This window comes from Pipra filicauda, unplaced genomic scaffold (genome assembly GCF_003945595.2).
Source record: "Pipra filicauda isolate LSUMZ 115617 unplaced genomic scaffold, ASM394559v2 scaffold135_size2527700_pilon, whole genome shotgun sequence".
Lineage (NCBI taxonomy): Eukaryota > Metazoa > Chordata > Aves > Passeriformes > Pipridae > Pipra > Pipra filicauda.
Window position 1 is genome coordinate 658,080 of NW_024103829.1, and position 26,745 is coordinate 684,824.

Genomic DNA, 26,745 nt, shown 5'->3' on the forward strand with positions numbered 1-26,745 from the left:
ATGCCTTTGTACATGGTGGATAACTCATTGTATAGGAAATTGGAAGGTTTTGTACTCTTTCGATAGGCAAAACATTAAGTGAGAGATTTTTGAAACACTATATCCTTTTAGCCTATAAAACTGAAGTAAATCACTGAAATACAAGCTTTGCCAATATTCTCATTGTGTCATATCTTATCCTCAAAATTAAGGCAGAACAAAATACATCATGAGAGAAAGGAATAAAGGTGACTAAACTGTGAGGCAGGAATGTCCTCAGGCCAACATCCCTTGGTTTAGAAGAAAAGAGTGGAAAATAAAATTTATTGCCAGCATTCAGTCTACTAGGGATCAATCCAGTGGGAATTTGGAGCAGTCTGACCAAAATTTTACTTGAATACAGCTTACATTGCATCAAAGAAACACCATCATGGTCTACTTAGCTAGCTCCCAGTCAACTGCAAAAAAATAAACTAATTTGACAAGATTACAGAAGTAGTCCTCCAATTCTTCCATTCAACATTAAAAAGTAGTGTCAAACACAAAGCAAATTTGCAAAAAGAGGCTTCAATCTACATGAGATAACTGATATATTGATGTTTCTGTTTCATTTTGCCCTGTTACCATTGCCAGCTCTGCCAGTGTAACTCTTTGCACAACATTCCTGCTTGAAGTTGCCCTGAGTCATTATGAAGATGGTGATTTCTTTGAATATCAGAACCTGCATCCCTACCTGAGGGAGACATCTTGGTGTCATTCTCATAAGATCATCAAAGCTGTACTCTTGCTCCCTATCCACATCAGTAGAGAACATCAGGAAAGCCCTGAGAGAAACTCAGCAGTGGATCCTGTCACATTTGTCTAAGGTTCAGCTGGCAGAATGGGCCACGGGCAGCATGGGGAACTCAGTGAATTTGTGCTGACCATTTCACTCCAGTGCAGATATTTGAAAATTGTAGGAGCCTAAGATTTGTGATGTTTACTTCCATTAACTGTGTAGGTGAAAAAACTCTTTGTAAAGTTAAGCAAAGCTTCCCTTACTTTCTGAATTCATTTGGAAGACAAAAGTTACTCTACAACCTGTTGGCTGTAGAGTTGATTGCAATTTTTCCTCACCATTACACTGAATTTTAAATTTTCTTGATGTATGACTCTCTTCGGACTACTAACTTCAAGCACAAGAAAGCATAAGGCACTAACTGTCACACTATTAAAAGTATTTTAATATGTAGAAAAGCTATTTATGTCTCATGCTTGGGAAAATAAGGAAGTTTGGGTGTTTGGGTTTTTTTGAGCAGATACCACTGATCAGGCAGATAGTAAAAGAAGTTACTTACATGCCTGGGAAAAAAACAAAAGGTGGAAACTTAAAGGAATTAGTAATATTAAAATGGGTATGTCTCTATCTAGCCACTTGTATCTAGGGATCTACATACTGAACCAAAGCAATACTTCCTAAAACAATGATAAAAGAATAAAATTAGTAAAGACAAATATCCAATACTTACTGCAGAACAATGCCATGGAAAAATCAACAAGGTAGTAACAGGTCCAAGAATATTTGTGTATCTATGTGTCCAGGTAAACCCATACCAATACCTTTCCAAATACACACAACTAAAACTTAGACTTCTGTGAGCAATTTCTTTCTCTGGGGAATTATGATACTGATGGAAAAAAAAAACAAAAACATGCAAATTCTCTAACAAATTATGAATTAAAAAGAAAATTTAGAAAATTAAATACTTTAGCTGAAAAAGTATCTTATTTTATTCAAAGTAAGTGACTTTGTTCAAAAAGTGACTTTTGCGAGAAACTATTTTTGTTTCTTATTATTTTCCCTTCTTTCACTCAACCTTTATTTTAGCTAGCATTTCTCAGACAATTTTATTAAAAAATTATAATAATGTATGCGTTTTTCAGGATAAAAATGTTTTACTCAAAATTTTATCTGCTCCTACTGAAAATTCAGTAGGATGTGAGTGACAAAGTGATTTTGTAATTATTCACTGTAGTCCAGGACAACTAAGATACTCCCCCACCAGAACTGTGTTCAGCTGACGAGCTTCACTGACTTCAAGGACCTTTGGTAAGGGTCTGGGTTGCTCCTGTGTGCAATAAAAGACCCTAGCAAGGAAGCTGCACTGTATTTCTTGCAGTGTGATACATATGTCCAGGAATTTAAAAGTGCTGCATAAACATCCATAAATTAAACCTCAATATGTCACTGTAGTCAGAAATCCAATGTCTTCTCATTTGCAAACAGGTATTGAACAGGCCTGTTCCCTTGGTGGCACTGAAATTTCCATTGCACAAAGTACCACGACATGAGTCCTGCCTCCTCAGCTATAAAAATGAATGGAATTGATTCAGAAAGTATTTCTAAAATGACAAAGGACATGTAAGAAAATTTAGGTGTGGAAAACCACGCCTAGCATTCAGCAGTGCAAGTAAATGTATATGCCTGATCTGCACAGCAACAGTAGTTGAGCTGCAGGGCAGACACAAGGCATGGTGAGGTCGTGCTGGTTTAGGCACAGTTCAGTGAATACACATGAACTTTAGAGTCTCCCCATCATCTCACTCCTTCTGCCTCCCTGGAGTATTGCTTTGTCCGAGTATTTGGAGAGCTGACCTTAACAGAAAGTGTGAGCTGAGGCTGTCACATGGATTAGCCATAGAGACAGAAATCCTTTTCTGACGGATCTGAAAAAAAGCTCTTGCTGCTCCTGCACAACATTTCATAATGAATGCAGGGCACAGCTCCCCTACCAGATCACCAGTCTATCTTCCTGCTAACTCTGACCTCTTTATCAAATCCCCTCTTGTACTTCAGCATGCTTTCTCCCCCACACACCTTCCATTGCAACAACATCAAGTTCAGTGACTATCAGGGTATTTACTTCTTCTTACCTCACATCCCTTTGATCTTGAAGTAAAGTCATGCTTAAAATAATGTTGATGAGATTCTAATCAAACTGATAGCAAGAAAGGAGAAAGTTACAGTCAAAGTAAAATTTCTTTTCATTAAAGAAGCAACAATGAACTATTTTTGCAAATACAAAGATTTTTATGTCTGTAAAGGAAAGAACAAAGCACAGTGGTACATTTCCATTTGGACACTTCTGTACTACCAAGTAAGCCCCAGTTTGAAGTCACTCAGCTTTCTATCTCTTTCCCTATATACAGTCAAACAAATTCTTGCTACATTAGTGAGTACTGCAAAATAATTGATTCTCAGGTGGCAAATTATGAATTAAGATTCAGCTTAAAGCACATTTTTCATAGCAGAAATGTAGCCTCTGGAAAATAGGGCATTTGAAATAGCCAGATTCTCTTGCAAATAGCATAAAAGGTAACTTAATAATTAATAAATTAATATAGTAATAATAAATAATAATAAATTAATATAGTAACTTAATAATTCTTTTTATTAATTGAATCTCAAAATTTCAAACTCAACCAAGATGTATGAGTCATATACACATGCTCACAGCACTGAGATACTTGTTATCTATCATCCTGAATGCTGACAGAGAGAAAAAATTAAGACTTTCTTTAACCAGATTGAAATTATATAAAAGTAACCCCATGCTACCTGGCTCCTTCCTTCTATTACCATGGTTTATATTATCCTTCCATATTCTCAGGAGAACTGAACTTTCTATGAAGATTAATGCTACACTCACTTCACTGCACATTAGTGTAGAAGACATTATTACTTTGAGTTCCAGGAATTCCCACTGGCAAACAATATTAAATCCATGCATTGTCTCTCCAGGTATCCTGACATGTTGGCTTTAGAACTGCTGTAAATTTAGCCATGGTTGATAGTAGGACTTCATGCTAGAATTTTGATTAAGGTATTCAACCACTTAAAAAAAAAAATTATATATATATATATAGTTTGGAAGAAAGTACATACTGGTACAAAACTACAATTGTTTCTTCCTATGCCATAGAAACCACAATGGTTTCTATGTGAACACTGGAGAAGTTGCAAAGTCTTACTTTGAAATATCAATACTTTTATGGAATTATAAGACCTTCATTTCTTGACATATTAATTATATCGTTTAATGTAATGTATTAATTTGTAAAGATGTGTCTTTAAGAGCACTACATTATTCTTACAGATTTACCTCTACTTTTTTTAAGGGAAATATCCTTGAAATTGCCCTAAGGAAAATTTATGGGATAAGAAAAACATATTGCTTATATATTCTCTATGTCTTCTTGCTCAAATAAATAAGGAAACACAGAGAAATCTTGATGTCCTATGCTGTCCTTATTCTTTAGCATTAAGTGAATATAGTCTGTGCAGAGACTTAACAGGTCCTCTCCAATTAGAGATTTACTTCAGCACTTATCAAACTTAACTTCCCTTTCAACCGTTACGAAACTTGGGTTTACAAAAGGAAAATATGCTCAAGTTGCTGGGCTGTGAAAACCATAGATGCTTTCTTTCTTGGATGCATCCATAACTGGTATTGTAGGAATTACATGCACACATTGAAAATATACGTGTAAACTTTGGTGCAGAAGAGAAAACTAGAGGAAGGAGTGTGTTCCTGAAGAACTCCTGTAAATCTTTCAAATTCTTGGAAAACAGGATCTTATTCAGCAGTCCCTCACCCAGCAAAATGCCAGGCATAAAATAGGTGTCACTGAAGTTGAAGGTACACTTACGGTATTAAATCCCACAGCTCTGCATACTCCCACCTTTATACCTGAAGTAGCAAAACTAGCAATTATGAAACAGGCCAAGAAGAATCTACAATCTAAAGGTTCTTTTTAACCTTAGTAGGAATATTTGGAGTTAGAAGCGAGACTTGAGGTATTTACCATTTCTGTATAGCTTTATGGGTGGCAACAACTCAATGGTAGTAACCTTCTGGTTTTATATTACATATTTGTTTTCAAGTCATAGAGTCAAGGTTCCATTCTTGAGGATTCCCAAGGGAACAGAGGCAGGCAGCACACAAACACAGCAAAGGGAATAAGGTTGATCGAAGTAATGCAGCTGAACACGGGCACTTACCACACATACTAAGAACGACCACCTTTTTTTTAAATTTTATACTGTTTTAAATAAATATCATGAGGACTTTACTAACCACAACCCTCCTCTTCGATAATGTGCTTTTATCATACTTCTTATACGGTGAAACTCTTTCTGTTACAGGAAATAGAACCCTGCAGACTTCTCTGTAGGTTAAACAGTTTCAGGTAAAGTAGCCCTTTGGGACAAAAATGCCCTATCAGTTACACGCCCTCATCCCAAGAGGATCCACTTCTTCCAAGTCATGCCAGTTTCAAGCTCCCTGTTTACGGATGCACTCAACTTGGACTAAAGAATTCTGATTTGCAAAAGGTGAATTTGGATGCTAAAGGCTTCTCATAAGATTTTAGGATTCTAAACTAAATGTCGAATGAGAAGTGTGGCTTATTTTGATAAATTTTACATTTTAAGTCATACAAAATAGCATTATGGAGTAAGCAGCTCCTTTTTTTATTTTCACTTCTCATAGCAGCATAGATTTTGCACCCAAAACACAACAGAAGACGTCACACTATTTCCCTTGAAATATTTTTTTTAAATTGTTTGACTTTAGAAAGGATGAACTTGAACTTATACACTTCATTCATAACTCTGCACCATGGATTACCAAGTCTTTAATTTATAGCCTTCTCTGTTTTTCCACTTGTTCAAAACACTAATAGTGCCAACATTTCCACAAAGCATTCAGAAGCAAAACATGGCCAGATTCACAGATGCTTCTGTCTCTCTCTCTGAATGTGATCCATATATAAACCTCTAGTGAACATGCATGGCTTAGACCCTGTAAGCATGTCAAGTGTATTAACAGTAATATTCTCTCCCTGGTTAATCTTTTTGCATTATTATTTTTGCTTTCATTTTTAAGTGGAAAGAAAAAATATAACGTAAGAGATCTAGTGCAATTTACTAACTTTGATGCCTTTGGGAGTCAGAGGGAGTAACTCACTTAACACAGCCATGATGCTTTGGTGACTTCTTCCACCTGATGGAAGAAATCATGAAACTGTCTCCCTCTCTACAAACCCACATGGGCCTCAGTGTTCACTGTGTCAGGAGGAAGGGACTGCAATTGTCATGTTTCTTTTTTTTTTCATTCTTATCCAACTTTTAAATACTTTTCATGCTGTCCTATTCGTGTTTATCAGAGAATTGGACTTCTTGTGAAACAAATACTTACACTGCATAACTTGTTTCAGGGATAGCACTGCTGTTTCCTCCAAACTCTGCCATTTCCCAAAAAGCCAAATGGTGCCCTATGGCTAAAATATAGCTAGTCCCTTGTCTTTCTGGAATAACTCACATATCAGAAACAACCCTTTGTTCAGTAATCGCTCACACGCCTGGACAGCTCACAGTAGTCAGCTAATGCTGATTGTATTTGCCGCTGACTGAGAGTGTGCCCTGTGGCAGTTCCTTCAGATCAGCAGCCAGCCCTAACCTGTCACTCCAAAGCAACATTTGTGTGACTGTGCTCTAATTACTCATTCTCCTTGTTCAGATGACCATGTGACTTTATGACTTGTTAATCTGTGGAGATACTACATCTCCTAAAGCATTTAAGACCAATTGACAGTATTTCAAACAATTCCCACTGTGGCTACTCATAATGCAACAGCTGGCCTGCTCTAAGGCTCTACCTGTTGGGGGATGGTTCTTGAAGAGAACTTGCAGAATAGGCTAACTTAAGTCTTTTTGAAAATTTCTAGACAGATAAAGCCCATTTTAATAAGCCAAGGTTATCCTTATTCTCTGGATAAATAAACCGTATCTCTTCACACTCAGCATGTGAAGGTTCTCCCTGGATTTTACTCCTGTTTCTATCAGTTTCCTGTTGCACAGATGAACTACATGAGTTTTCCTTAAAACCACCCCAATATGGCCATTGATGTAACAATGAGCTAATGGTCTTTTGTTTCAGGACAAAAAGGAGTGGTCCTTCCAAGCGGCTGTTTTGTGAGGAAGGAGCACGCACAGACTTTTAGCTGTCTGATCAAAGCACACCTATTGATTAAATTACAATGAAAACAAAAACGTCAGGTCTAGATTTTGGAACTACATGAAAGTAAATGCCAGCTTATGAGCACAGCCTCTTTATGTCTCAAAAATACCTTTCTCCTTCATAAGCAGTGCCATTGATTGAGATGCTATTCAGGCAAATGTCTAAGAACATTTTGTTCAGTAATTATTGTAGGCTTGAGCACACAGATTATAGAAGAAAAATCTATTTTAAGCCCAAAACCCAGTGTGCCCTTCACTGCAGGCATGGCTGTGACTAACAGAGATGTCATGCTTATTATTTTACCAGATGCAAAAGCTCAAAACAAGCTATTGAGCTCATTAAAGACACAAAGCATGGGATAGCATCCAACAGTCATAGCAACAAATTACTGGGCTCCAGGCAAACTAGCTAACTACAAATTGAAGTGGGAAAAAAGAGTGAACATAAGATATATAGTAATCATACACAGCAAACACAGAAGTCAAACCAACAGGTCTTTGAGCTGTCAAGAAGGAATATACTAAATTCTAGCATATCTTGGTGACTAACAGATGAAAAACTGATTTTTATTAAAAAATTGATTAAAAAAAACCCCATAAAATAAGGAAGTACTGCAGCCTGGGTTCTGATTAATACTCTTGCCAGGTCAAACATCATACAGCTAGAAAACATATTTCTTTAAAAACACTTTCATGTCAGTGAGGCTATGTACCCCCTCCCTTCAAGCATGCCTGCTGCACTTCTGTGACTTTAGCAGAGTTCTAACTTCAGAAGAGCTCTAAGCAGACTGGAAATCCTATTGGCATTGTTGCTACTCTTGAACAAAGACATCATTTTTCACCTCCTCTGTTAGACGGCTATAAGTCATTGTTAAAAATGTGGAATTAAAGCAACCTCTCTGAATCCAATTAGCAAAACAGAATAAAAAACCATCAACTTCTTTCATCCATAAAGATGAAACAACTGTGCTGGTCAAAGTGCTAAGTTTCATGTAGACTTCCTGTAAAACTTTAAGCTACCAAAGAAATAGAATCTTCATTATGAAAAAGTCGTCAGCTTAAGAGGTCTGTCAACAGATATGAAGGGTCATCTTCAATGCACACTCCAGTATCTGTTTTTGCAGAAGTGTCAGGAAAAAGAAAGTCATTAAAGAGAAACAGCTAAGTTTAACACAAAGAATATGTTCCTTTCATACAAGATTCTAAACCTTGGAGTTGGCTTCCTGAACACAGTAAGATTTTAAAAAGAGCATTTTACAGTAGGTATTCAGAATCTCCAAAAGAAGAGGTTAAAGACTAAAATAAATTCTTCATGGAATCATTGTATTTTAAAGTATCCTACGATAATACAAAAGAGTTCGGCAACGTACTGAGTATGACTCATTTTTCATGGAACTGTCTTAAAAATAAATCACAGAAGCTCTTTACGAATTATCTCCCTTTGAAAAGACTTGAAAGACCAGACTGCAGATTGTTGACATGAAGATGTCAGATGAAAAGAAAAACTATTCAATCCATTTTACTGCACATTGGATATATTTTCGTTGAACTGGGCTATGCACTCTCATGAATCACAATTCTAGGATGCCAGGGAAAACAGACAGTTTTAAGACTTATTTAAGGGATATTTCTAACTGTTGACCACTATGTGACTTAAAATATAGAGCATAATTTTAAAATTGCCAAATGAAAGTTATAAAATTCGATATTCATTAAATTATGATCATTTACATTTTGATGGTCCGTAGTAGCTTTAAAATTGTTATGAAAACCTTTTGCATGCCTTTTTACACTGTGATGGCTAAATCCCTGCAGAATTATTAGGACTTGACAGCTCTACATAAAGTTGAAATAATGGGGTTTGGCATCTGAGAGATCCTTAATCCTCTTCCATCAATACTGCTGCAATAATTGCAAATGTCAGGCTAAAATGACTGTGAGCCTCAGATATCTGTCACTTACAATTACACCAATAAAATCGGTATGATTATTACACTGCATGTTCTATTACAGAACCACAATACTGAAAGCATAATTACTCCAGCATGTGCACTTCTTTTCAATATAAAGAAAAAAAAAATTACAAAAACCCTCAAATCCTGAAAAACCCCCCACCTATTTGGGCTTTCAAGCAAGTCTTACTCAACTATCAGAAGAAAATTTTCCTCTTCCATAGGATGGGACAAACTGTAGTTTCTATTTCATCCATATACATGAAGAATGGTATTTATCCTGTCACTGAAAGCAACAGCTGCACCAGACATATTTTAATTAACAGAAACCAACCGTATTTAGATATACATGTGCAGTCTTATGAGCAGCCTCTTCAGAGTAGTGTCATGTGATATTTGCAATTTTATCCAAGAACTGGTTTTTGTCATGCTCTTCCTTGAGATAATCTAGCACTGCTAAATATTCTCTGGTGGTTTCTAAAAAAAAAATATTCAGATACATTATAAAAGATTGCTTGTCATTAGTATCATTGGATACTGTGAATTATCACTGTTATTGCAAAGGTAATGGCTTGTGAAAAGAGCTGGCAGAATGTGAGGTCAGCGTTACACAACGTTACACAGTTAAAACTATTTCTGTTAATTACAGATTCTGAGAGTGGCCATTAGATAATTTAATATACAGTATGAAATCAGTGTTTGATTTTTGATCTCTTCCACTCTCTACAACTTTAGGTGAGTTGAGTTCTAAACACTAAAAATAATCATAATAATAAAAAACACAAGCATTTTACAGTCTGTGAACGGAATGAGTAATAAATGCCCCTTATGAAAAATGTTCTTTTAAAGATAATTCTTCTAAATTTCCTTGGAATCACAGCTATTTGTAGCAGCATTCCAGTTAAACTTTCACCAAAAAAAAATTAATCTAGTCAAGGACGAAGCTTTTAGAAAAGGGCAGTTCAGTGGTATTTTTGAGAGAGTTCAGTTTTTTTATTAGGATTCCAGTGGAGGAAGTAAATTTGAAAAAGATTGCTTAATTTGTATGAAGTTTCAATTTTTGGATTTTTCAAGTGCATACATTAAATCCTTAGTTCAAAATGTAGGTAATCAGAAACATGAAAGATTCCATCCATTTCTCCCACAGAATCAAGCCTCACAGGAGAAAAAGACAGATTTCTTACATGAATCATCATCTTTAAATTATACCTTCATTAAGTATAATTTATAATAAATTATAAATCTTCATTAAGTCACGACACGTAAATTGTGAGAATTAGGGGCATTTAAAATTGTGATAAGACCTGGATACTTACATGAGCTTCTTGTCTCAGATAGCCTGATGTCCACTGGAAGGAAATCTTGGCTTACAGGCTGGAAGACATGATACACACTTGTCAAGTTTGGATAACTGAAGTACCAGGACTGAAGAGCACAACTTTGAGAACCTCTGATCCACAAGTATTCTTACATAAAAAGGGAAAATAGTGAGTGCTTATTTCTCTCAAATAAATGAATTATCTATATACTGGAAATATAATGTGAAATAATATACATATGTCTCTGTAGGTTACATTCAAGAGTCTGGGCCATCTGAGCTCCTAAGCAGTATTGAAGCAGGGCTTTGAGTCTCCTTTAACTAATTTTACAGTTATAACCCCCATTGCCACAGAGTCAAGTCTAAAAAAAGATGAAACAAGTAAGATGTATGAAACAACCAGACCCAAAGCTTCTAGAATAACAGGCCATACGAGTGCTGCATATTGAGATGATTGTTGCAAATGCATCTGATCCATCAGATATCATGCCATATATTCAGACTTCCTAATAAAACTGGCAATTTTCATCTAGGATTTAGTCCAAGTCCTATTCTAGGTGAAATAATTTTGCAGAACCTCACAGTTGTTATAAGGAAGAACAGATTATTCTTTGATTCCGATTTGACTCACAAGTGAGGGTCCTTCACACAAATGTTGCTAAGTGATTAACTGGTAACATTATTTTCCAGCTCAAAAAGTACATATTTAATAATGTGATCCCTGAAAAGACTGACTTTTTCAGCAGTCTCCATGTGTTGCAGTTTGGAGCTGGCTCCCTGCCAAGTCTCCAACACCACAGCAAAAGCTTCCCCCCCAAAAAAACCAAAGGAAATGAGAAAAAAAACCCAAGAGACCCGAAAACAGGTATACACACTCCATAAAGAACCAGCCAAAGAAAATCTTAATACTTTTCTCGAGATAGCACAATTGTGCCAAACGCCACCGCCACACTGCCAGACCCCACATCTGCAGAAACCACAAGCCCTGTAGGCCCGACCAAGCCTCAGCTCCCCCACAGGAGCGAGACCCACCGTGGGAGTCTGCTGGCCCCAAACCTCGCAGAACAGAAGAGAGGAAGAGGCTTCTCTCTCCGTCTATTTATATGTTTGATTACGTAAAGAAATAGGATGGAATACTTCCTTCCTTCCTGGTTACCAGGAAGGAAGGCCTAGACTAAAAACTATTACACCATGGAAGTCCTGATGCAAGACATTGTCCTCTTCTTCCAGTCACCTGAGGTTACAACCTCTAGATTCCAAGCAGTGGGTGAAGGAGAGCAAGGATTTATCTGACACAACCTTGACGGTATTTCTGCCAGTACTTTTAAAATTTTCAGAATGGGAAGAAGTGATCTAGACATCGAGGAGGATAAATGTTGATCATACAGGACAGCTATTGCCATTTAAGAAATGTGCTATAATCTTCTGATAAATTTTTAATTCAGTTAATACAGAACTTCATGAAAAAGAAATATTAAGCAGTAGCATTTCTCAACCTTAGAACAGCCTGAGGAAATTTTTTGGCATTCACATGGCTTTTTGTCATTTTTCTTTTGGCGTCATTCCACAAACAGCTGGTTAGTATAAGAGCTGAATGAATTTTAGATTCATTTATAGAAATCACTGCAAGGAACTGACTGAATATAGTGTTTTTCTTCTTATGCCACATTATTCTCTGTTTCCTAATTTTCCTAGAAAACAAACAGTTCACTTTGCATGCAGCATCATAATTTTTTGACTACGTATATGAGATACAAATCCATAGTTATATGTTAATCATTACATATTACTGAAAAAAACATTTATTACTCACTAATATGCAAAGAATGTGCAACCTGTGGGACAGAACCAACTTGTGAAAACTTGTTAGTGTATCTGTTCCCAGAACTTTCTTAAATAAATGACAGTGTTTGGGTGTATAAAAACACTGATTCAGGTATCTTTGCGTAAGAATGCATTGCATCATTTACCTACACTCAAAATACTTGCAGAGTCATGTACTGTTCCAGCAAAGACAACCCAAAGAAAGAACAATCTAGTATCTTTTAGCCATCAATCTTCTACTCTCTCAAAACTCCCCAGAGACACTGTATTGATATTGTATTTTTATTTTTATTTTACACTCAAAGTTGGGATTGTGTTGGTTAAAATTGATCTGTCTTTTCTAACGGGCAGTCTTATAAACTATCTCTGGCAGTTCATTTGCCCTGAAACATGAACACTGTTTTAAATTTTACAATGTCACCAAACTGGTTAACATTACAATAGAACATGAAAACATTTGTGTTTTCAAGACACATAGATACTGTTTTATCCTGAAGGGAGAAAAATTCAATCCTTATACAATAACTGCGTTGGCTTTTATTTCTCTCTGATGATGACAATAATGAATGTCCACCCTCTTCACTTTCAGGTGTGAATTTTTGTGTTCTTTAAACAGCACCTTTTTAACTTTATAATCTAATTTTTTTCATTTCTCACCAGACATCAAGTCATTCTTTTCCTTTTTCCACAGCCCTCCAGACCATTCCTTCCTTATTAGATCACTTCCCCATTGCAGTTTCCCCAAATTCTAGCTTCTCCCTCATCTTTTCTCACTGAAGCTTTTCTGAGCTTTGGTGCAAATGAAATATTCACTTCAACCCGTTGAGTTCAAGGTTATGAAAAACATGTCATCAGAGTAACAGTGATATAATTAATCCTAGTAGAATACTTCTTTAAAAGATCACAGTCTTCTCATAATGTATTACCTTAATACTTCATCAGAAAGTTGTTTTCCAAGACATAAAAGACAGTACCAAACTAAAAACCCATTTTATGAGAAAGAAAATAAACTTACACATTTGCCACTGATGGCTTTTCCAAAGAAACTTTATGTTTGTTTTTTGCTTGTTCAAATGGTTCATCATTTCTATTTAGGTACAATGCAAGTCTTTATCTTAACCTGCTTGTTATAACAAGCTGTAACTACAGAACATTTTCAAGTTAATTAAAGTTATATTGCCTCAAGGTTTAAAAAGCCAGTGCAGCTTTTGATCTGTGTATGGGAGTTGTTACAAGAGGGAGGAAGTAGGTTATGTTACTATAGGATACTTAGCTATTAGTTGCTCTTAGGATTATTCAGTAGTAAAAATGAAAAGTAAAAATAAGAATGTTATTGTGAAATTAGACCCCTGTCCATCCCCACAGTGTTTCATATAAATAGTAACTATGTCTCTTAGAGGAAGAGATGATGAATCCCGCAGCCATGTCCTGGTAGCAATGAGTTAGCTGTGTTATCAAAATGAAATTTTATATGCAGTAACCTGAATCAGGCACTCCAGTCTAATAAATTCAATTTTAATGAGAAAGAGAATCAGATGTTGACTCTACTCAAGATGATGCTTATTGCTATGAGTATCACCTACCATTGAAAAAGAAAATGTTCACTGTCATATACAATTTTGAAAAGGGAAGTCAGAAAAGCCTATCTAGCTCAGTCTGATCACATTATGATAGAAAGATTGCTTAATATGGAGCATATAAGCACTTCAGTCAGCTTTGCTGAATCAGGATGATTTCAGTTAGTTCTCTTAATCTTGTTGCCTTATATTGTTTTCATATCATTTTCTCAGAGCTAAAAGTTTAGGCTACTTTTGATTATTTGGTAAATAAATGTAGTTAATTAGGTTTTTTGTTTGTTCTACAGTACAAATGTGAGGCTTTTGCACAAACTACCCATATATTCAAATTTCTGCTTCGAATTAGTGCTGTTCTTATATGATTACAGTTGCTACAGAACCATTAAAAAAACTTTTTATCTGAGAAAAAAAAAAATCTCTTCATTAATTGTCTCTCCATTCTATGCATTTGAGTATGAAGGCTGAGGCACTGGCAGTCTACCAGACTTCTCAATGGATAATTTCCACTAAATGATGAACTAAAATTATTTTTACTTCAGTATTTTTAGATGCTCTTCCAGCTTCCTTTTCATTATTGGTATGAGGAAGTAATTTATTGCATTGTTATGGAATAGTCAGCTTATTCTCTTTCTATTTATGTCCCTCTCAGTATATATATACATATATATCTGTTTACTCATTAAAGTAATTAACCACACTCATCCTGATATCAGAACTAGGAAAATCCCACCACACCATTCTTTGCTCATGCAATTTGAAGCGAAATATTTGAAGTGAAATCTAGAGCGTTCTAACACTGAGCCTTTAGTGTTGTCAGTCAAAATAAGAAGAGAATAACAGAGGGTCTTTGGAATCTCCCTTGGTAATTCCAGAGTATCTTAGTTAACCCTTCCATCTACTAACTTTTTTCCCATATATGTCTGAAAGCTAGAGCAAAACACTAACAAAGCAAGTTACATCTCACCCTCAGTCACAAGGGAAATTTTATGCCCTAAAACTGTATAACAAGCTAATTTGTCTGTTTATCTTCCATACAAGCAACTCCATCTTTTCTTCCATATTCCCTCTCATGTTTGCAAAGATTTCCCTATAAATACTGTAAAGTATTAATACCCCACCACCACCTCTAAATCCTTTACGAAAACCCAGTCTTTCTGGGAAGTCTACAAATCCCTTGATGCTGATATGCCAGGAAGCAATCTATCTTCCTAACCGGCACTATTTATTGGGTTTCTTTACTCTTCTATTTGTCATACCTACACACCATCTGATGTCTTTGACTTAATTCCTAAGCACCTGGGGCAAGGATCATTTATTAACTCTGTTTGTACAACATCAAGAGCAACAGGGTTATGATTTATGCCAGACCTGACAAATTAAATAAATAGCCTGTCTTTCCCCTGAGAGCCTCAAACACTGGTTTTTGGAACATTAGTAAAACAAGTACTGGAACTGAATAAAATGGCTTGGATGGTGAGCTCAAACAATAAATTCTATGGACATTTTTCTCAAAGGTAGGAATGTATGCTTTTCAACTTTGCCTATTCTTCTAAAAATGTTTAGTTTCAAGAAATCTTTCAATATTTTTTTTTCCAAACATAAAAACCTGAATAAAGTGAACATGAGTTTAGGCGCATGAAGAGAATACTAGAAATGATGGACCTACAGATAATTACAAGACACAAAAGTAATGTTTGTTCATTACTCTCTGGTTCCCTTGCAAGCACTCGATCACATCTTAAAGATACCCATTAATCAGAAATGAAGTAAACACATTTGAAAGCCATATATATGCACACAGATTGGGTCTTTACATTCACAAATATTTCCTAAGGGGTTTATCTAGGGGTTCACATGACATATCTGTTTTATAAGGATTATGTGGCTATGTGCATGCAAAGCAGGTATAATGTGCCATTCCAGATTTCTGAATGTGTAATATTCCCTCTGACTCTTGAGAATAATATAAAAGAGATTTTGTAGAAATGGTTTTGATGAAAAACTGTGGCACTCTGTTTGCTGGTAAGAGTCAAGCAGATTCAGTCATGAGCATTAGCCTTATATTCTGTCACTCAAAGGCTTTGAAATCAACCCACTTAACATTTAAGAGCTTCAGTTTGCTGGATTCCGTAAATGTGTGTGTGTGTGTGTGTGTTTAAGCTCTTGCCTCTATTTTATGATGGGTGATAGAGAAAAGATGATGTCTTCTCAATCTTTTCCTCCAATCCATCTTAGCTAGTGAAAAGTTCCTACTGAAGAATAAAAATAATGTTTTTTAAAGAAAGGGAAAATAAAAGGGGGGGGAAGAGAAAACAAAAATTAATTGTAACAACAACTGAGAGATTAATGCAAACTGGCCCATCCTAATTATCACACTAGGACAATATCTAGATTTTGAGTGACTTAGTACAGAATATAGGTCAAATTGGACCTGACTATCATGTCAGCATTAATCTCTCATAGACCTTACAGTGACTTGCCATATGGTCCCATATATCCTGTAACTTAGTAACAGAATTCAAAGTTTTCATTTTCATCATTATGAAAGACAGTTTTCAAAGTGAAAATTTTTACAACTCAGTGACCAATTAAAGCTTTTTATTCATGCAAGTAAACCTAAGAAAAGGCTGGGGTCACAGTTCCCATATATGCTAAAATAAAGTTTTTCAAAGATTCAAAGTTTCACAAAAGTTTTTTCTTCAATAAATATGGAAACAGACTGCATACTCCTAAAATTCAAGCCTGCATATTATACTGGCAAAAAAAACCCAAATGTGGTTGTAAAAGGATGCAAAAGAAAGGATTTTCACACCGTATATGTGACAAGTTGTTATTATTTAAGTACAGATGCAGTTAGTCTGATCTGTAATCACATTCAAATTGTATGTGCAAATTCTGACCTCAGTCAAGGTACAGAAAAAAAAATGAAGAAATAAGCAATCTGTTCCTATAAACTGTTGAATTTTCTGAAAATCTGACCCTAGGGAGATAGATTTCCAAAACTGAAACCATGTCCAGCCCTACTATTTTTCATCATACCCTCAGATTTGTGCTACTGAAACTGAAGAACATATGATTAACAAAGGACAAAGCAAATGCAGAATGGTGCAAGATGGAAAGGTAAAAGATGGGGAATGGCAGAAAGAACAATAAGCAGAGTCTCAGAACAGGTTTCCTTTCCCAATTGGATAGAAATACAGTTGATAAAATTGGATACAAATAAAATATAAATAGATTATTACAATCCACCTTCCAATATTCTACTTAAATTTGATTTAAGGCTATTCTCAGAAGGAGCAAGTTTTGTGCTCAGGTAGACAAATCAAGGGATGAATACCAACATGCTTTGAAACCATGTATCAGCAGAAAAGCATTGTTACATGGAAGAAGGGAAAGCACGAAGAAAGGATTTTTCATATGAAAGGCAGTGTTTGGCAAAAGAAGGGGCATTGGTTTCCTGAAAAAAAGAATTATTCTTCTCAAAGCAGTCTGACATGAATGCCCTGGGAGAGAAAAAGAACCAAGTCAAAAGTACTGGCATGACAATGGCTGATGGTTTTTAATCTTTGTTGCCTGTGTTCCATACAACTACAGAGGCACAGCTTCTCACAAAACAAAAATTCTGTGGATTTAAGAATAAAACTGTCCTACTCTGCTCTTTTTTTAAATGGCAGGCTTTAGTCATCTTATGCTTATTTTTCTGCTTTTACTTCTGGAAGAGCAACGAATGATTTATCTTGACAGATACAAAAGATTGCTGAGGGGGAAGATCCTCCTGGCCTATAGCAAATGAAAATTATTACAGAGAGATCTAGACTGTGAGATGTCACAGGAGTTAGAACACACAGTGGCAGAGAGGAAGCCCACTGGCTGTGGAACACCAGATACAGTATGTAGTATTATATGGCTTGATCATGAGTACCATGATACAACCATATGTTGTGCTTCTCCAGCAAGTAATCTATAATCACACCTCATACATACACATATCTATGTATATAATTTATTCTCATATGCTTCTCATTCAGTTGAACAGTGGCTCCCCTGTCTAGACATGTGAATCACTGTCATAGTCCACAGTCAAATCACCATCATTGGGCAAGAGTTACTTTGCTCTGGGATCACAACCATTATTTGCTGAAGCAGCAAGGGCATTTTGCAATTGCTTCATGTTGATTTCTCACTTGCAGCTCATCTCTGTGCACTCAGAGGACTTAAGTAATTTTGCAGTCATAGGCTATCCAACCACTTTAATATGTTATCAGAGTCATGAGAAATTCTGTGCAATATAGTCAGTGGATATTGATACGAAGCAGCTGGATAGCTAACAGACCAGGCTTTTTCTAAAGGTAAGGTCTTTGGAATTTTAAGTTGAACAGATTAATGCTAGAAACCACATATAGTATCAAAGTATGATGAGTTATTAGACCAAACCAGGTTGATCAAGGCTTTATCCTATCTGGTCTTGAAAATCTCTGAGGATGAAGACTGTACAGCTTCTCTAGACAAACTTCTTTATTGCTTAACTGTCCTCACAGTGAACAAGACTTCCCTAAACCCAAATCAAATGCTCCCCACTGAAAAAGTAATGCATTAATAAACTCCAGATAAAATTTTTAAGCACTGAAAGGTTCCATTAACAGTTTATATTTAACAGAGAGCTAAGCATGAGACCTAAATTGGAGTGACTCTCTAAAACGAAAGAGAAGCCCTGTATAACATCCACAAAATTTGCATTATAGCTTACTGAAATACACAGAAATTTTTAATAATTCCTGTATCCCAGCAATGAAGGCTATGTATGAATATATGGTAAGATGCAGTAATATGAACAGGATCAGTTAACAAAAATCAATATGCAGTAACAGCAACAGAAGTGAAAATAGGTCAGCATATTCAGATCAAAAATTGATGTGTGTCATTATCATATGGCCTTCTAGGGCTTGTTTTCTACTGCGTTTAATACTGCATGGGACACATCTATACTCCATTATACATTACAGACACTGTAGGGTATACTGCTAAGTTTGGTCCCTCCCAGAATTATTAAATCACTCCTCTGCTTTTGTTCTTTAGATTTATGTCATGCAGACTGAACTGTGCAAAATGACAGCCTTCCAGTGAATCAGTAATAAGCACTGCTTTGTTTCATTGTTCAAACACAAGAAAGGACACTCGTCTGAAGAACTGCATTTGCATTTAAATACTTCTTTATAAAAAGTACCTTCTAGAAGTATTAATTAGGCTACAATATTAAAATACTGTCAAGAATGTGCTTAGCTTAATAATAGAATGTAGTAAAAATGTATTTAATGCAAAAACAGTACAGTGCAGAATTACGATTGTTTTACATTACTGAACACCATTCATATATAAACAACAGGTTTACATCTCTCTAAAATTTCTTTCACACAAGAACACCATATAAATCTTCTGTGGAGAATTAAGCAGCCACGCAATGCTTTTATAAATGGAATATGCTGCACAGGTTATCAGTTTGATATCAATTCACCTGACTGCCAGGAGTTGAATGAAGCAAGGCTGCTAAGGGAAAATTAATAGCAAAGAGCACAATGGAAGAAATAAGATATTTAGGCTGCTTCAAAGTAGTAAAAATAACATTGGCTTGAGCCATTTACCAGGTGGGAGCTAGTGGTCTGGCACCAGCCAAGTTACTGGCTAGGTTTATTCTCTTCTGGCTGATAGCCTACAGAGAAAGAAGGAAATCCCAAAACATAAAACTTTGGCCGGGGAAAGTAAGAAAAGCTGAATAATCATCAGGACCTTACAGTTTAAAACCATGTGAAAGAAACAGATGGATAGTTAGAGTGGTACTAAATGTATAAGACAGAGGTGAAAAGAAGCCTGTTTTGCATACTAATTAGCTAGACTTGAAGTCATTATTTTCCAGAGTTAACCACTCAGGCACTTGAAAATGCAGACATTCTCTGTAAAATACAATCCTGGGCTTTCAATTATCTACTCATTTTATGTTCCTGATTTTCCTTTTAGCTCTGCTGCTACACGCTACCTTTTCTCTGCCAGAATTCTCAGCCTGACCCATCCTTTTCTATCTCTCTCAAAGCAAACAGAGCTTGTTCTTCTTTCAAACACCGTACAGTTTGAAGAAACTGAGATGGGTTTTGAAGACAACTCTGTCATGTTCATGCTATTAACATCTCTACACAATGCTATTTAGGAACCTTTGTTTTCTCTTCCAATTTTCAAGTACAGGTTCAGAATTTTAACAGTCATTTTAGTATCTTCTTACACTTCCATGCTCCATCCATTTTATTCTTCCTACTATCATTCAGTACCTGTTCCCTTTTCTTAGGGAAGAAACATCATATTCCAGTTCTCTATTTTATATGCAACTGCAGCAAAATTTCTAACACAGAAGAAGCATTTGTTATAAAATATGTAAATTCTATTAAGCTAAGAAGAATGGACTATATCTTGTCACTACCTAAACAGTGGTTAACGAAGAATTACATTAATATGAAATTCAAAAGACAAAATTAGGCAAAACTAGAGAGCTACCACATTCTAGTTTCAGAGAAAATAACATTCAAAAGACACAGGAGTGAATGGCCTCAGAAGGGTGTGTCCTATGGGAATATGAGGAAAAAGTAAGTGAAGTGAAGGAAATACTCAAAAATTCTACAGGAATACCTGTTATTCCAAAGTGTAAAGTCTTTTCAGCAGTCAAAAAATAGCTTCTTCATATGAAATCAGCATTATGAATTCCACATTTTGGAATGAAAACCACACCTGCTTCTCTTATATCTCACCATGCAAAGCACTGCACACTCAGTAAAAGAGGCATGGGTATGACCTGGCAGTGACAGTAGAGCACCATTTTGTATTATTTCTAACACAAAAGACAGATGTTGTTCAGGCTGTAAAGTTCCATCATGATGCTAAACACATGGAATATAAACAAGCATAAAGTTTTAAAGCTTTCCTCTTATAAAAGGGAAAAAAAAACAATTGTTCTTCTGTTCTTTCTCTCTCCATCACACTGTTTATCATATATTGAATGAAATATCTATTTCACATACAAGTACAAATACTTTACAGCATCTTCCATTCCATCATCTGAAGCCTACCATGAAGATCCCAAATGTCCTTTTAATGATCGACCAGACAGGGGGTCAATCATTATAGCTGAGGGGGGGGAACGGGGTCAAAAACAAGCTTTACCATCGCTTTCTTGATTAAACTTGAAGATTAGATACAACAGAGAGTTCTTAAAGGACTAAAAGCACTAAAGTACTAAGTTAGTAGTTTAAGCACTAAAGCACTATAGCACTAGCTTATTAAGACAGTAGAAATTAAAAATATGTTCACACTCCATTTCATTGCAATGAAATATTCTGCAACCTACAATAGCATGTGCTTACCAAGGAGACAATCTCAGTTTGGGAGAAAAAAAATTCTGAATTCATGAAAAATTACTAGATACTAAATTGTTAGTCTCTGGGCAGGGGCAGTCTCATGCCTGTCTAGTATATTTATAATGGTAAAGTCTTCTGATACATTCCCGTTCCTTACAGATATGAAGCAGAGAAAGTGCAAAATGGAGTACAGCTGGTCTTTCCCATTGAGCTGAGTAAATAATCACATTGTCCTTGTGATACCAGTGAAGCTAATGGAGCAGAAAAGAGGCCAATTCTTTACTTCTGAAATTGGGTACATAATCTGAACAACGAAGGTTAACTCCTCTGACATTCCCATTACCTTTTGAAATACCCAGTGACTAATATGAAAAGGGTAAATGAATGGGTTTACATAAGACAAAAATTGAATGACTTCCCTTGATTCACTAGGCAGTCCAGACAGTGGTTCACAACATGCTGAGCATCTGCCACCAACTCCTGCACAGGACTCAGTACATCATCTCCTTTGCTATTCCTCTGCCTTTCAGAAGTAGGAAATAATTTGGGTAAATAATGAATAAAAATGATAAAATGCCCATCCACCTAGTTTGGTCTGATGCCTGTCTGGCAGTAGTTCTGTAGTTGTGCCAGACTGCGTATGTGTATGGCCAGTCTTCGCGAGCGAAGATTTGGGAAAGGTCATTAACCCTTCGAGCCTGCGCAGTGGATTTTTTTAGGGGAGACACAGTGTGCGCTGAACTGAGCCCACCCTTTAATCCTACACTGACTGAATGCTCACAGTGTTCCGGCCACGTCTTGCCCCTTTCCTGCTAAAGTTTAAGACATCTTTTACTGAACTTTCACAATGGGAGGGTTCAGTGTACTTTCCTCATCTCTTTGATGAACCATGTCACAGTTCCCTCCTGTGAACTGCTACTTTTTCTCTGAAGTTCATCATGAATTTAAACAAAATATGAACAGTTCAGATAATGGCATGTATTCTGCTTGCTACATGAACAATATAATTATTTTCATCTTACAAAATTTTCCATTGTTGTGTGATGTACTTAATAGGTTCACTGCATCCTAGAAAGTAAAAATCAAATTATCATTGTTTCTGGTGCCCATGAAATTATTCAGTACTGGTTTATTGAATTCCAGACTGTGGCGTTAAAATGAGAGATAAATTGATTAAAGATAGTTCATTGTTTTTCACATTCAACTATTTTCCTCCATCAAAATCCTGAGCATCACATCACTTTCTGACATCACATTTGAAGGCCCATTTGCAGTAATTTTTATCCATACTGTAACTGCTAGCACAAACATGGGAATTTATTGTAGCCCCAAATGGCAATTCAAAGCACTTCTCTTAGGAACTGATGGGCTAAACTTTGTTTAGAAAATTTGGTCTGGCTACTGTCAGACATTCATATAGGTAAAAAAAAAAAAAAAAAAAAAAAACAGGAAAGTAATTTGAAGTCAGCAACATCTGATTTATCCTGGTATAATGCAGAGTAAAATTTCATGTGATAACTTATCATTAATCCAGTTTTAGTATGAACAACTCTGAATAGCAAAAAGCTAAATGACAAAGAAAAATCCTTCATCTACTTCAGGGACCCTAAAAGCTCTTGCTGTACGTGCTTTTGGGGAAGTAATGATACATTGAAAATAACAGGTGCAGAAAGAGCCCAACAACAACGGCAGACACTCTGAGAGCCTCTACAATTATGCCTCAGTTCTGTCTCCCCACATTTTGTAACTGGCTGTTCTGAGCTTCTTTTCTCCTTTTCTCTGCCCCTATTCACTTCACTGCCACTCTACCCCTTCATACCATTCTTCTCCTTTTACTTTGTCTTCAGTGCACTTCCTTCCTCCCAGCAGTCACTTTGCTCGCAGGTACATTTCCTCACCCATACTGTGTCTGTCCCACCAGTTTGGGCTGTGAGCTGAGGCACACTTTGATATTTACCCACTGCCCTCTCTTTGTTGGTCACCCAGCAGTCCCATCCTCTACCCAGCTAATGGTAACGGCACCAGAGTGGGCCACCCCCCACAGCAGAGTGCCTTCTGTGCCCATGTTTTAATACAAGAACCCTGACAATTAACCTTTTCACTAGTGCTATGTAAAAGCTGAGTAAGTGGTGGTAGGAGGCTGCTGAGTGGTTAATTACACACCTGGTGGATGCTGAGGGCTCTCAGGCTCTCATTTAGACTGTTAGTCTAAACAGTATTGGCGAACATTTACCATTTTGGCTAAGGTCTGTCAGCATTCATTTACAAGCAAACAAAAATAATGCAGACTGCAGATACAGAGTCATGGCCCACTTCCTTCCAAATAAAACTGTGAATTATTTCTATTGGAAAGGATTTAAAAAGAGAAGTTCAGCTGACGGTGTTTTGTGTCAAATTCCAGAAGTATACAGATCTATTTCTACTGAGCATCTGTGAGGGTTTTTCTCTTATGGGTTATGTTCCTCTAGAACAACAGGAAGAGAGCAGGATCTTTAAGCTCTTGTCTGAACATGTCTGTCCATTACATTTTTGTCAAAAGCTGACATACAACCACTTATCTACTGATAATGTCAGATGCTTTACATCAGTGTAGAGAAACTATCATGGTTTATACTTACAGAAAAAAAACAAGTATCAAGGCCTTAACTTCATTTGTAGCTCCTGAAGAGTCCAGTTCTATGCACTGCTTTCAACTGCTGTCAATTCTGACGTTTTTAAAGGTGTAAAGGACAGAACTAAACCTAACGCAGGAATTTAGGACATAAAATGTCTCCAGACTTTCCAAGAAGAAGGTAATAAGGACATCTTCAGTAAAGGTACCGAGCCATAATCTTAAGTAATTTCAAGTGAAATTCAAGTCACAGATACACAGAGCACGAAATGTGAAAAATAACAGTAAATTGAACAATTCACTGTTTCGATTTGAACAGAATGCTGATCAGTTCCAAACACTCTGAAAACCATTAAGAGGATGCACTTATATTTTATATTATTTATCAGTTGACTCTCCCAGACAAATCTTAAGGTTAGTAACCACACAGATAAGCAAATATTTTCCATGGACTCGTATTAAACTGAATTATTTACTTTTATATGCACCCAAGAAAGGTTAACCATTCTGTTAAAATTGTTTCTTAGAATAAGACTTTCTTTTTCTCTGTGGCAGATGTGATCCACTAAGATTTACGGTACCTTTGTAAAGATGCTGTCTCCGTATCGCCTCTCTCATAGTTCAGGTAGTCAGAAAGGTCCTCATGCGTTTATTCTGGGAATTCTAACTTACACTAGCAAAGGAAAATGAGTTACTGACTCTGTCCAGTGGAACTGCTTTACAGTCAGTTATCTTTTGAGATTAGGAACACCAAGAAATAATTTGTTGAAATTAGGTCTTGTGGTGCTAATGACATTTACTGCTTTGCTCATTTCAGAAAAGGGTGGAAGTTTTTAAACAGCAATCTTACAGTCAAAGGGATGTTCACTCGAAACAGATGTTAGAATTAATCCTCTACAATGTCAGCATACAAAAGTCAAGCATTCAATTTAAACTAGCTTTTACTAGGATGTTTCTATAACAATCAGAGAGACTCTCAGTCAACTAAAATGAGACAAATCTCAACCTAACGGATAGACAAGGCATTGATCATCTGCCACACACACGCACAATTTGTGCCAGCCACTGACAGGCGACATCTGGGAACGCAACCCGTACAAACATGGGTTACAAGTTTTATTATATGTTGCAATTATCTGGCATAAGGTTAGGACTAATTAAACCTTGTTTAACTTCAAATTACTCCCCTGTAAGTCACCTGTTAATCACTGTGGCATTGCCAAGGCGCGTGGACCCTTCTGGAAGGACAGCTGGAGAGAGTCAGCAGGTGGCAACAGGTGATCATTAGGCACCACAGGAATTTCTGCCCACTGGACTGCAGTCTTCCCTATCCACTCCCACGCCTGGGGACATGCTGGGCAGCAGAGACTGCCAGCATGCCTAAGGGCTCAGGGCCTCAGCCCTGCACCTTCACTGAAGGATGACCCAGACGACTTTCTGTCTGGACCTGCCACCTCCTCTCTTGCAAGACAGAGAAGTCATGTTAAAAACTGTTCTGCTGACCTGCCTGCCTTCTCCCTGGACTGTGAGGTCTCTTCCACAGAGCCAGGCAGATCTGCCACTTTTTAGTGAATATTTGTGTGACTAGAAGTGTTCTGGTATTCAAGATCAGTCTCTGTCCTGTCCATTTGGTCCCAAGCCACAATACACATTTTCCCTTTAGTGTTCTTACAATAAAATAAAAAATACCTGATATGTGAAAAATAGATGACCACTAGTTACCTTTCTTAACAAAAATTAGGTAATCATTGTCTGTTTTAGAGAAGAGAAACGAGAGTTTTGAACTAACATCAGGACTTGCTAAGGAGATTCCAGTTAATATTCCAATTAATATTTCTATTTAGTGCCAAACTTGGGCTTTCACACAGCCTACTCATACCCTCCTCAGAGATGACCATCTGTTTCAGACCTCCTTGAGCACAGTCTGGATGACACTGACTGCAGCTGTTCAGACTGCTGGACCAAGAGCAGGGGAGATGTGGATGTGCTTCAGAAGGCAGGCTAGAGACCAACAGATGCATTTCCTGCCAAGGGAGTGATCTTTACTCACAAACCACATTCCACTACTATGAACCCAAAATTCCAGACACAAGTGGCTAACTCAGTAATATTCTGGACGGTCTCCACAGGGGTATTTTGAAACATTTGTCTGATTACATTTCTGTGGTACTAATAACTTTTTAGAATTATGTGCATGAGTCACACGATAGGAACAAGTACTTGCTCGTACTTAGAATGCAAAATGGGACATCACTTCAAAAAGGCAATCCCAGGACTACTGATAATTTGAGTATTTGTCAAAGGGATAAATACCATATAACAGAAAGGAAAGAAGTTTCATATTCTGCAGGCAATAGATCCATGCAAATGAACCCAAACTTCCTTTACCTGAAAATTATCTTTGCATAAATTTGGCTGTGCTCCAGCACCACCTTGGATCACATGTATGAATTTAAGCTGATAATTAGTCCTACTAAAATCAATGCTTTTTAAAAAAAATTGGTGTTATGGCAGAAAATGAAAAGACACATACTGAGGTTTTTAAAAGAATCCTTTGAAACAGAAGTTTTACTAAAAATCTAGAGATTATCTAGAAAGATTTTGGTAAAAACCTAGCAGCTATCTAGCTGAAGTTTAAGTACCACTTGAGTTAAAAATCCCAAGACAGATTGGCTGCTCTTATTTACTGTTGAATACCAAAGCCCCATAACATACCTAGTGAGAACTAGGTATCAGCCTGCCCTCACAGAAATTTACCTGAAAAATGCTTTCTTAAATTAAAATCTCTCACCTATGCTCCAATTTTTTGCCCCATTTCCTGTCTTAATAGTCCAAATCTGGTCACTTGGATAAAGAGTTCTGCTTCCCCCTCCCAGCCAAGTGTGTTTTCATTTGCTGTATCAAACACTTTGCTTGGATTAATAATATTAAATATTTCCTCAACATGTGACTTTTTACATATTTATATAAAAAAATACCTGTAAAAGTTAATACACATATGGTGTATTTATAATCTCCCCTAAACAA

General features: G+C 36.5%; 1 long non-coding RNA gene across 1 annotated transcript in view; it reads right to left on the bottom strand.

The window, feature by feature from the left end:
- The window catches only part of LOC113998264, a 125,645-nt gene that overhangs the window by 97,330 nt on the left and 1,570 nt on the right, over positions 1-26,745 (bottom strand). The window contains exons 2-3 of the long non-coding RNA XR_005562397.1: positions 10,308-10,365; positions 9,326-9,468 (exon numbers count right to left, since the gene is read on the bottom strand). This is a non-coding gene — a long non-coding RNA (uncharacterized LOC113998264). The remainder of the gene's footprint in view (positions 1-9,325; positions 9,469-10,307; positions 10,366-26,745) is intronic.